This window comes from Medicago truncatula, chromosome 5 (assembly GCF_003473485.1).
Source record: "Medicago truncatula cultivar Jemalong A17 chromosome 5, MtrunA17r5.0-ANR, whole genome shotgun sequence".
Taxonomy (NCBI): domain Eukaryota; kingdom Viridiplantae; phylum Streptophyta; class Magnoliopsida; order Fabales; family Fabaceae; genus Medicago; species Medicago truncatula.
Window position 1 is genome coordinate 6,754,646 of NC_053046.1, and position 9,856 is coordinate 6,764,501.

The 9,856-nt window shown below is 32.3% G+C and overlaps 1 non-coding gene across 1 annotated transcript; it reads right to left on the bottom strand.

Annotated features, from left to right (window-relative positions):
- Positions 1 to 816: 816 nt before the first annotated feature.
- On the bottom strand, positions 817 to 3,131 carry LOC11415553 (uncharacterized). Its single transcript, XR_003012243.2, has 3 exons — positions 2,750 to 3,131; positions 1,339 to 1,698; positions 817 to 1,128 (listed from the first exon to the last, which is right to left on the bottom strand). It is a non-coding gene; the product is annotated as an uncharacterized protein (transcript).
- Between the last annotated feature and the right edge of the window lie 6,725 nt (positions 3,132 to 9,856).

Below are 9,856 nucleotides of genomic sequence, written 5' to 3' on the forward strand. Positions count from 1 at the left end.
GACTGCAAGGACTCTTCGAGAAGACGGAAGACGTTCCGATGGCTGAAGAGGTTAAAGTGAATGCTTGTGGAACTACCTAAAATTCCTAGCGTAGTTGGACTGTAAGGACCTTCGAGAAGGCGGAAGACATTCTGAGGGCTGAAGGGGTTAAGAGGTGTAAACTTGTGGAGCTACTTGGAGTAGTGGGAAGCAAGGGAAAGAGCAACAAGGAGGTTGATGATTGGCATCATCACTGATTTGAAGTCAAGGTGGAGAATTGTGAGAGTTAACTTAAAATCAGAATTCTGGAGAATCGTGCCACGATGGAGAAGCTTCGTGCCACGATTGTTGAAGCAAAATTCTGGAGCAATCACTGGAAAAGTCGTGCCACGATTGGATCGAATCGTGCCACGATGGTGCGATTGAAGATAAAAATAAAACGTATTTTTATTGAAGATTTGTTTCAGTTTTTTAAGGGATTACTTTCACTATAAATATAGACCTTGTATCAGAGCAAAGAGAAAGAGATAGAGGGGGCTGAAACAAGGGTTTAGAAAAGCAACAACAAAACTAGAGTTTGTATAAAATTTGTCTCTTTGAAACAAACACTAGGTTTGAGGGTTGATTCACCTTGGGAAACACTATTAGGATTGAGTCTCTTGGTTACGGGAAGAGACTGGGACTTTGGGTAGAATTAGGCGGGAGACTTATTCTTGTAACTCATTGATTTCTTTTTGTAACGTTACTCGTCATATAGTGGATCGGAGGGCTGCTCTCTCTCTCAGACTAGGTCAATTTGGACCGAACTGGGTCAACAAATTCTTTTGTGTTCTCTTCTTCTTTTCTCTCGCTGTTGTTTTCGACTTTTGGCTTGTGTTTATAATTGTTCCATACACTTTGTGTTTTTGGTTGCTTGATTATCTCTTGCTCTACACATCAAGTTTGTTATTGGTGTGTTTTCTCATCCAATTCGCAACAATCAATCCAATCCACCAATCAGGACGAGTGTCTCCATTTAAGTCAATGATCATTCTTTTTCTCTGTTCAAATGGTTCCCCTTTGCTTTGATGGATTGCTAGATCTCTGAGGAGATCATGTTGCATGACATAGTGATTATTGTAGTACGTGTCTGTTCCTGTTGCAACTTTCCTGTACAACAAACATAATTTAGCAATGGAGAAAAAACCATAACGCCGACAAGACAAATAACTTAAAACTATTTGATAGAACATTTTTACTTCTTTGCTATAAAATGACAACCCGAAATCCGTGCATTCATTATTTCTTCATTTATAAATTGTTTAAATCACAAGTCATGAGAGAATGCATTTCAAATTAACATCAAGTGATGTTGTTTACCGTGTAGCTATGACATCAATCAAATTTCTGGTGATTGAATCATGGACAATGGCCATTGCCTTTGTAGTTTGTACTATCTTCATTGAAGTCATGTAGTACTGCCCACATATCAATGAGGACAGTAACAGGAATCCTCTGGTCTTCAGGAAATAGTCCCATATCCATGAAGCACTCCTTATCGATATCTTCAGATATATCAAAACTTTGTTGAAGGCAAAGCAAGTCTTTTCTATTAGACTCAAGAATGGATTGACACGTTAAACGTTCCTTCATATTTTGCCATGTCTCAAAAGGCTGATTACGAAGTGTTCCAGATATGACCTCAAGCGCCAATGGTAAACCCTTACAAGCTGTCACTATCTGTGCATAGAAGCGAAATCAGTGAGTAACATCAAAGGCTTGAGTAATAACTAGTGTGCAATTTTATAATAACTACGGGCCATTTGAATTGGATTATTTGAGCTTATCTACTTGTACGCACTTGTGAGACTGTTTGTTAGTGAGAGTTTGTGAAAACAGCTTATAGTATAGATGAAAAGAATTTGACTTAATTTTGTCTTTTATTGCAGAAATACCTTATGAGTTATACATAAATACTTCTTATTCGATAAGTGTTTATGCTATAAATATCTATCAGTTTGTTAGAAATAATCATGTCCATTTAGTTAGATTAAAGAGAAAGAAGCACCACGTCAACAAGATTCTTATCAGGCATGAATGAGCTATTGTGATTCAATTGAGCAAAGTGACGGAAAAGGGTCCATGCAGAATGATGATCAAGTGCACCCAACTGGCACAGGGTGTCAAATCTTCTAAATCCAACCCTTGAAGTCACCAAAATTTTATAATCTGGCAATTGGAATTTGAACTTCTCAACAAGGTTTTCTGAGCCAGGCCAAACATCATCCAAGACTAATAATATTTTACTTCTCTCAAATTGACTCAGCAGATGTCCCAATTGGTTAATTGCATCTTCGTTACTTTGAAAATCAGGCACCTGAAGTCCATGTCCACATTGTTCAAATAGTCTCTGTACAATGTAACTCACGTTGGGAGTTTTTGAGAAGGTAACAAAGAAGATGTTACCGCCGAACTTGTCTAGTCAAAACAAAATAGCTTTCTAAATCAAGCATAATGGATTGAATTGTATTGTATTGAAATGAAGTTAAATGGAATACAATGAAATGAAGTAAAATTGTTTGGATATTTCACCAGTAACAATCTACATAGAGTTCCGTACTACGCTATCCAATCTCAATTCAAAGTCAGTTTAGATAAATGGAACAAACCCAGACTCCCAAAGCAACAGTCTCACAAGTACTTATGTCCGCATATAATCTCAAATAAGTTAATCCATTCCGAACTAGTAATTAGTGAAAAGAAAAAGAAGAAGCAATCAGTTAGTTAGTACCTTTGATTAGTGGATTGGTGGACAGAGCTTCTTGGCAAGAGTGGTTTTTACCAGATCCACCCAAACCAGTCAAAAAAAGTACAGAAACACCATCCTTCATCAACTCAATCTTCAACTTATTCAAAGGTTCATCCATTCCCATGCATACAGGCTCTTCAGGAGCACCACACAAACCCCTTATTTGATTCACATGATTCTCTTTCACATGAGTCAACACCTCTCTAACACCCCTTTCAATCTCAAGTAGAACAATAACAGACATATGTTCCTTAATTTTATCAATTTTTTTCTGAAGCTTATGTTGGTTATGTGGAAGAAAAAAAAAAAGAAGTTCTTCTTCCTGTTGGAGATGCCCAAGATCCAATCAATTATGTAACCAATTTTAGAATTAATAGATATTCATTATCTTGTTTACTGTTTAGTGAAATAGTTAATTTGATAATGTCCTTGATTAAAACTATAGACTTGTTATCATGATAGAGATTATGATAATGAGAAACAAGTCTTTTATTATTTTTTAATCTAAATTGTTCTTGACCGTATGATTGTTGTGAATAGGACATCAATAATCTGGATAGATCAATATATATGTGATAGTCTTTATTGGATAAAGATTAATAAGTCTCATTTATTAAATTACATATATAGATGATGCATATAGAGATGTGGTCATTGAACTGACTTAACTGAGAATTTCTAATGGTCGATATTACCTCAAATTGTCAATAGAAAAATTCTCAAGAAAGAATATAATAATTTTCTTTGACCTGAGATTGTCATAGTAATTAACATGTTATTTATTGTATTTTGATTCTTAACACCTAATACCTTAGGGTGCTAGTTGAAAGGATATTGGATACGATTAAATGCTTGTATAATTAATGACTAATCAAGATGGGATCCGTCAACTCTTGGTAATGAGTTTGAACTCTATGATAAAATCAAAACCCTGGCCAAGGAAACTAAATGAAAGAAGAAATGAGTTTCTTAAGTCATATATGTTAACTTATTAGAGTTTGACAATTGTACCATGCTCTAGAGTTAACAAGAGTTGTAACGACGGAAGAAAAATATTATGTCATTCTATTTGGTTCTTGAAAGTAAAATAATATTTCATACTACCTGGACGTTAAGGAGTGTTACTAGACGCCTACCTTGATTAATATATTGATTTGATTAATCTATTACCAGTTTAGTATTGAACCTACAGGGTCACACACAAACGAGTGTTCTAATTCTTACTAAAGAATTATTTTATTATTTGATGATTAAATTGAAGAATTTAATTAATCAAAATATAAATTTTCTAAGTGGAATATTATTGTATTTTTTGCTAGTACAAAGAATACAAATAATATATAATTAAATTGAGCATGTTATATATTTATTGAAAAATAAATAAATAAGAAATATTGTTGTACGTTGTATTATCTTTACTGATTATATATATAATCTATATATAGGAATATAACAATGGTCAATGGTTGATCATTTAGAAAGAAAAAAAAAATCGTACAACATTATATATATACAATTATATATAGTTATGTGGAATCATATTGGTCAATGATCACCTTAGTAGAAAAATTATTTTTCAAATAAATTAGCATTAACATGTGTTAATTGTTTTTATTGATTGACCATATGAAATAAAAGGTCATTAAGATGAGTCAACACATTCTATTTGATAGTAGTGTGTGTGACCTATAAATAGACCTTAAGTGATTTGATCACAACACACAACACAACAACAAGAATACAAAATAAAAATATGCTCTAGTTTTTTTTAGTTCCACTACTCAAAGGTTGAGGGTAAGAATTGGTCTCGGTGTGGATACACATAGAGTCTTTATATCATTGAAGAATTTTCATGCTTCAAGAATTGATACAAAGGTACACTTTTAGTATCTAATTTATAAATTTTATAATTTATGCGCAAAATAGATCCAAACTTTATTCCGTTGCATGTGTTTTGAACACTATTTTTACTTTACTTCCAAGTTCTTGCACTTTCTTACTAGCTCTTTGAGCTCTCTATCTCTTCTCTGGGTCTTCCCAATGAATCATTGTAACCTTTCAATTCTTCTACCTTCGGTTCCAAAGCTTTCAAAATTACTATGCTCGTTTTGAGAGTGGAACCAAAATCTCGACCATTTTTTATTATTTCAAGAGCTTGTTTCAGAATCTCAGCCCCACTTAATGCATCCCTCATAACTATAACTATGTAACTCTTGTGTTTGTGTCTTTTAACAAAGAAAGTAATTAATGTTGTTATGTTTTGTTGTTATTGTGGAATCAAATGTATGAACTCAAGGAACTATGATCTATAGTTATTTATAGGCACTTCAAGATATTTTGGGGTTGATGTTACTCCACTTTAGCTTAGCCCACAAGCTATGATCACCCGTTTTTCTTTTGCATTCTTTGATGCATTAACCCTATCTCATTCATACTAATTTCACACGTTTTTTATTTTATGTTTTGATGGATAATTGGGAACCTTTGTTGCGGTAGATATTTGTCCCTCACTATGTTTTAGCTGTATTTTAAACTTGACTCACATCAAATCTTCACTCTACGATTGTTTTAAATTTACACTTTGTTACTTTCAACCAATAAAAAATTATATTTTTAAATTATCACATAAGAAGCTTTAATTATTTTTGACAAATCATAATTGTTTTTTTATCATGACAAATCATAATTATTATTACCAGTGAAAAGACATACACTCACGTGTCCGTTTTTCCGCTCTTTTTATTGCACTAACGATTGAAAATTGTGAACGATGATTTTTTATAAAATTTTAATTTTGATTAAAACTAAAAATATAAATATATATTTCTTTTAAATTATAACAAACCAAATTAACCATCATTATCTATTTCAGTGGCACCAACGTGTAACAAAAAAGTAAATCTAAATTCTTATTTATTTAATGACACAAACAAAATCTTTAGAATAAAAAAGTTGTTTAATAGTATAATCTTATCTTATTTACTAAAGCTTATCCGATGAACTATTGTTTAACCTAATTTTTCCCTCCCTAATCTTAGCATTAATTGTTTCTAAAGTTGTAATCCTAATCAGCATTCCACAACCTAATTCAAATTTCCCTCCCACATATGTGTACGTATGCCAATCCATGTTCAAATACCAACAATAATTACCATGGTAGTGAAAACCGGACCGGACCGGCCGGTTCAACCGGTTGAACCGGGAACCGGAACACTGACCGGTCCGAGTGGCCCTAAAAACCGCTGGTTCATAGAACCGGGCAAACAACCGGGAAACCGCCGGTTCAGGCGGTTTTGCAAGTCCAACTCGTTGTTTCGTTTTTTCTCGGAAGGACGTGAATCTTATTGATCTGTTCTCATTCCACACAAATTGTTTCAAGATTTGTACAATTATCAATTGCTACAAGATTCAAGACAGGAAAATATATTGGTTTGATAATGATCAGTAAGAAACAAGATTTCAGAAGAAAGATTAGTAAAGAAGGGAAAGCAAGCAAAGCAATTCATTATGGTGATGTTTCCATGGAAGTACAAGTGACGATGTAAGAGAAGAAAAAAGAAAATTGGAGAAGAAGAATAGTGAATCAATTGGAATCTGAGAGTGAGAGATTGGAAAAGGGAAAGGGGCGGTTGTTTGTCCTCATCAAGAAATCAATATTGAATGTGATAATTTAGGGTTAGTGATGGGTTGTGCTTATAAATGAAGCCCATGAAAAATGTCATTTAAAAAGAAATATATATTATATGTTAAAACATAATAATGACTTTGGGCTCGTGAGGTGAGTATTCATATATACAGTATATATTTTTTTTTTTTGAGTTTTGATATATGTAATAAAAAAATTATATTTTTACTAGAATGTTATAATAAAATAATAAAAAAATTATTATTTAATTAATTCCGGTTCAACCCGAAAATCTTAAACTCATGCCTACATCGGTTTAACGTCTGGTCCGGTTTTGATTACTTTGATAATTACTATGCATGGTAAATAACATACAATTAATGTCGTGTAGTTTTTCCATGGATGAATTGGGCGGCAGCTGCAAAGACTCTATTAACTACTTTCTTTAAGTAATAGTCGTTTAAGGTTTATGCACGATTATTAAGAAAATGATTAATTTATTAATTTCAATGGTAAAATTAGTATCATTTACTAAAATACCCTTATTAATTGTAGTTAGTGGAGTAGTTAAGTTGGATGAAATTTAATAAATAAGGGTATAATAATGGAAAAAGATAATAAATGTTGCATTGGTATTCTAAAGTGATAATTATTTTGAAAAAAAAAAAAAATGCTAAAGTGACAATTATTTAGAGACGGAGGGAGTATTTTCACACAGCTCAACTCACCAAAATAATACTCCCTCTGTCTCACAATAATTGTCTCTTTTCAATTTTTTCTTTTTCTCAAAATAATTGTCACTTTATAATACCAATGCAACATTTTTTTTTTTTTTCCATCAATATACCCTTATTTATTGAATTTCATCCAACTTAACTACTCCACTAACTACAATTAATAAGAGTGTTTTAGTAAATGACATTAATTTTACTATTGAAATCAACAAATTAATCATTTTCTTATTAATAGTGCATAAACCTTACTACTTCCGTTCCTTTTTAATTGTCACATTTTGACATTTTACACAAACCAAGACAATCAATAATTGATCATACTTTTGATGCAATAAGCTATACTTTTACTATAATGACCTTATTCATTTAATATCTTATTTCATATATTTCTCTCTCCGCAATAAATAACTAAAAATGATATTGATAAAACAACATTTAATGTTGTATTGAACTTTGAAAGTGACAGTTAAATAGGAACAAAACTTTTCTCTAGTGACACTTAAAAAGGAACGGAGAAAGTATTATTTAGAGATGTGGAGTATGTATTCCCTAGAAAGAGGCTCAGACTCTGCAAAACAATTACAACTGACCGGCCAATTTTCAAAGAAGCGCTTCCTCCTCCATCGTTCTCTATTTCCTCCTCTAACTCAATTCCTGCCATAGCCAATTTCCCCTGTTAGGACTTGCATATATATATATATATATATATATATATATATATACGGGCTTCATGGCAGTATGAATCTCTCACGACAATCTTCTTCCAAACTATATATATATACGGGCTTCATGGCAGTTTGAATCTCTCACGACAATCTTCTTCCAAACTAAATTTCTTAACCCTAACTCTTCGATTATGGACCGCTATCTGAATTATGTTTCTGATTTTTTGCTTTGATTTGAATTGAAAAAAGAAACCATGGGAAAACAAAGTAAAGGAGACATGTCGAATGAAAACAAGGTGTAAATTGAAGGAAACAATTTCTAAAAATAGGATTAACAGTTGTTTCAAAATCATTTAATTTTCTTTGATTTTGAGCTCTACCCTTATTTCTTTCTTTTCCTTCAATAAGAATCATACATATTTTAGCTATGATTGATTGTGTGTATAAACCAAATCTAATTAGTTTGTTTATTGTTGTTTATGCATTATTATATGTGCATCTATCTAATTTTCACAATATTTTGAAAAAACAATGTTGCAAACTTGAGGTCGGAACGAGTATTATCTTAATTGTTGAGCTATTGGCCATGTTTAGAAGCCTTGAGATGGCTTGATTTTTCTTTTCTTTTGTCTTTGTTCTTTTAGACTAATAAGAAAAATAATAGATAGAGATCCTTGATGTGTGCAAATTTTCTCCAACAAGGTTCACTATTATTGCTTGCAAGTTGCAAGACCATACCATGACTTTTCTCATGATCAAGCCATGCAGTAACGGAAGGTTCCAAGGTAGGTGAGCAAATCATCTTGACAAGTAAAGATCAAAAGAAATCCACTCCTCCCCACAATGTGTTAGTTTCTTTTGTTCAAGTTAAAACTTTCTCAATAAACAAAAATGGTTTTGGTCTCTAACCACCAAACGGAACTCCATATTATGAAAGGTCTCTTAATTTATTATAATGTTATAATCTTCATATTTGTGCATTGTTTCAAATTATTCCCCCTGTTTGGGGATTGAAAAGAGGGTTGTTCTTGAAGAGGCCAGGGTTTTTAAGGACCCACGACTAGATGCTAGGAGATGTTCATAGGTTTTTAATTTATTTATTTATGGTGTGTTTGTTATCACAAAACTGATACACGTAACTACTGAATTAGGGAGAAACATTTACAATGCATCATGGTGATGGTTTATTTTTTATTTTTTTTAAAGGAAACATGATGGTTGATTGTAACCATTGAGTTTTGTTTGCACTGCCGGTATCAAAGTTGTTCACATTCTGCTAATACCTAAATTCTTTTTATTTTTGGTGTTTTTATTTTATTTTTTCCTCTTATAGATTCTTTTTGTGAATTTTATCTTTTATGTTTGTTTTGAACTTTTAAAGAAATACATGATCTCATGTATTTCAGAATTGTAAATTTGCTAAAAAAAAGGGATAGTTTTCCAAACATCATATATTTTAGGACTGTTAATTTAATTAGTGTGTTGTTTATTTCTTTTGATAAGATGCATGTTTTTATAGTGCATACCTTGGTTTGGTGTTCTTTTCATCTCATATTAATTCTTTGAAAATAAAATCTGATTGCTTCCTTATTAAAGTTTGTTGTATTCACTTTGTTTGCAACTTGAAGAAGAGGAGGATTTGATTCATGTGTTTTGCCCATATCCTCTTAACTACACTATGAGGGTTAATTTAAAATCAGGTTCTACAGAAATCGTGGCACGATGCCTGGATAACATGGCACGATTAGAGGTTTCAACTTTGAGGCAAGTCACTGGATTTTTCGTGGCACGATGGTGCGCTGGCAGCGAATAACAGAAACGTATTTTTTGGTGCAGATTTATTCCAAATTTTAAGTTATACTTTTACTATTAATATAGATCTTGTATCATATTAAACTTTGAGATAGAGGGAGCTGAAACAATGGTTTAGAAAGGCAACAACAAAACTAAGGTTTGTATAGAGTTTGTCTCTTTGGAACAAACACTAGGGTTTGAGGGTTGATTCTCCTTGGGAAACACTATTAGGATTGAGTATCTTGGTTACGGGAAGAGATTGAGACTTTGG